Genomic DNA, 2,939 nt, shown 5'->3' with positions numbered 1-2,939 from the left:
ACAGGGTTGTTGACACACCTCCTGGTCCCAGGACAGAACTGGGAAAGAGCCACAAGAAAATGCCAGTCTGAAAGGTGGGCCCTGCACCTGCACCCAAAGCCCAGAGCTGAACCAGAGTTTCATCACTTTAAATGGTTTTGACCCAATGAACCTGGATTCCCTTAAGGACAGAGACAGCCCATTGTATAAACTATAGTTTATGGACAGCTTCATATTGGGTTCATAGTGGCATAATGCCACTCACTCCTGGTCATTCCCCTAAATTCTTAGAGGATCACTTTGCCATTTGAGTCAGAGAGTTGCAAAGTTCCATGAAGAATGGCCCTTGTGGAGCCAAGGTGGCTCAGGTGGTTGAGAAATGGCCTTTTTGTTTCAGCTCAGGTCAGGATCTCAGGGTCCTCCCATCCTTTGGGTTCCAAGCTCAGCAAGGGGTCTGCTGGAGATCCCCTCCGTTTCCCTCCAACCCTCCCCACTTGTTGCACTATAAATAAACAAACAAATAAATAAAATTAAAAAAAAAAAGAATGGCCTTATGGATAAGCACAAAATCAAGAGACAGTGATTGAACAGAATTTGAGAAGGTATTCACTTCCAGATCATGAATGGCCCCCTACACCCTCCGACTCTGGTCGCTCTACTCAGTGGCAGAGACCAGACCATGGAGATACCAGTCCTGAGGGACCTGGCCACTGTGGCCTTCTGTGATGCTTATGCCATACCATCACCCTTACGAGGGAGGACCTGGGGAGGTTCAAAGCCTGGATAGTGATCATGCGGATTGGCAGGAGCTAAGAGAACGTTGACATCAAGGCTGCTGGCAAGCTTAGGATCACCACGTGCAACGTCCCTCAGTAGCAGCAGAAGAGAGGGCTGACTCCCGCACCTGTCACATCCTTAACCTATACCAGTGGAACACATGGTTGTACCAGGTGCTGCAGGAAGGCACACTGGTCCAAAATGTTAAGCAGATGAACACCTGGCGAGTGGTCTGCATCCATGGGGAGGCACTGGGCCTCATCTGCTTCTGTTGCATTTCTGTTCCAGCCAAGTTCTTTGGATTCAGCATTATATTTTATGATCCCTACTTACAGGACAGGGTACAGTAGACCCTGGGTATGCAAAGGGTCTATCCCTTTTAGGACTTACTGTATCAGAGCAACTAAGTCTCTCTGCACTGTAATCGCAATGAACATAACCCCCACCTCATCAATGAGGCATGGAGCATTCCTAGTGAATGTGGTCCAGGGTGGGCTGTTGGATGAGAAAGCCTTAGGCCAAGCCCTCAAGGAAGGCAGGATACAGGGGGCAGCCCTCAAAGTGCATGAATCAGAGCCTTTCAGCTTTGCTCAGGGTCCCTTGAAAGATGTACTGAATCTCATTTGTACATGCCACATAGCCTGGTATGGTGAGCAAGCCTCTGCCAGGCAATCACAGGTCGCATCCCTGAAAGCTTAAGACACTGTGAACCAGGAATTCTTTTTCATAGCTCCTCCCTAGTCAGTAATAGATCAGCAAGCATTCATCAGGCCAGGCATTGTGGGTGTGGATCCCAGAGGACTTCCTGAAGCCAAAGAAGGGAACATCCCTGAAGGCACGCTGGTGACTCACAATCTCCCTGCAGGGCCACACCCTTCCCAAGCTCACTCTCCCAACCAGCCTACAAAACACGAAGACAATAGAGAGCACCTCAGTGAACAATAGCAAAAAATGACAAACGGTAATCATTCAGATAAACCTGCAACCAAGAGACAGTGAAAAAGTACGTGAACTGAGAAAAGGAATTTGACTTTTTAACTGATTCCGGACATATGCATCTTTGACGTCACAGGGTTAAAAGAGCTAGAAGCCTAGACATGGGAAAGCTGAAGCTGTCTTCTGGCTACAGAAGCGCTGAAAGATCAGAATGTGATTTATTAACAACCAACGTCTGTTATGATGTGTTATGCTCTTCATCTGTGCATCAAATCACAAAGAATAAATGGATCTTTTTCCTTTATTAGTCCTTTAGGCACAGCAGGTCCTGAATACCTTGCTCTAGAATGTTGCTTCAAGCAGTTCCAAAAGTCAAAACAAAAAATACTAAGAGGAAATCCCCATTGTATGACTCTAGTCCCTTCAGTGCGTGGTGGCTGAAGACCTCTTTTGATAATAGGAAAATTAAATTACTACAAAATGGGGAGAAAACTGTTTGCCTGTTAGGCAACTGCCAGCATAGGATTGAAGACCATACAGGCTCCTGTACAGAAGTCTCTCTCCCATCTGAATTGCACACTGAGCTGGCAAGTTGGTTGTGAATTCAGTAATACCCTCCAATGATGCAAAAAAAAAAAAAAAAAGAAAGAAAGAAAGAAGGAAAGAAGAAGGAGGAAGAGGAAGGAGGAAGGAAGGAATAGGAAGGGAGGAAAATAAAGGAAGAAAAGAAAAGAAAAACAAAGAACTAAGTTGCATAACCTGTTTGTATTCAAATATATTTTCTCAGTTTCAGATCCTCAGCTACATTATTGAGTGGAAAGTTTTGAGCTAAAAGAGTTCAAGAAAAATGTTACATTTTCTTATGTCTCAGAAAACACTTTTTATAGTAACTTGTCAGATTGTCTATGCATAAACCCACATTTTTAGTTATCGATAACACCTTATTTATGTGGTATTCTATATGAGAACACTAATGGTGTGTGGCTGATTTCAACAAATTTTATTACATTTGTAACAACTAGTTACATGTTATATTCATAGTCTTCTGTGAATCATCACTTTTTATTTGAAATATGGCCTATTTTGAGCTATTGTATAGAGATGTTCCGTGTTTGTGACCAAAAAAAGTTTAAAATTGTCCCAAACAGAAAATAATGGCTATAAGAAATGATTCATTCTAGTGTGAGTTACCATTACTGTATTTGTTTATTGTAAAGGTAGACATTTAACATTCAGTGTAGTTTTCA

At 43.2% G+C, this 2,939-nt stretch overlaps 1 pseudogene; it reads left to right on the top strand.

Moving 5' to 3' along the window:
* The first annotated feature begins 583 nt into the window (after window positions 1–583).
* Window positions 584–1,701, top strand: LOC123928340 (annotated as a pseudogene).
* The last annotated feature ends 1,238 nt before the right edge of the window (window positions 1,702–2,939 follow it).

The sequence above is a fragment of the Meles meles genome, chromosome 17 (genome assembly GCF_922984935.1).
Source record: "Meles meles chromosome 17, mMelMel3.1 paternal haplotype, whole genome shotgun sequence".
NCBI lineage: Eukaryota > Metazoa > Chordata > Mammalia > Carnivora > Mustelidae > Meles > Meles meles.
This window is presented reverse-complemented; position numbering and strand designations above follow the sequence as displayed.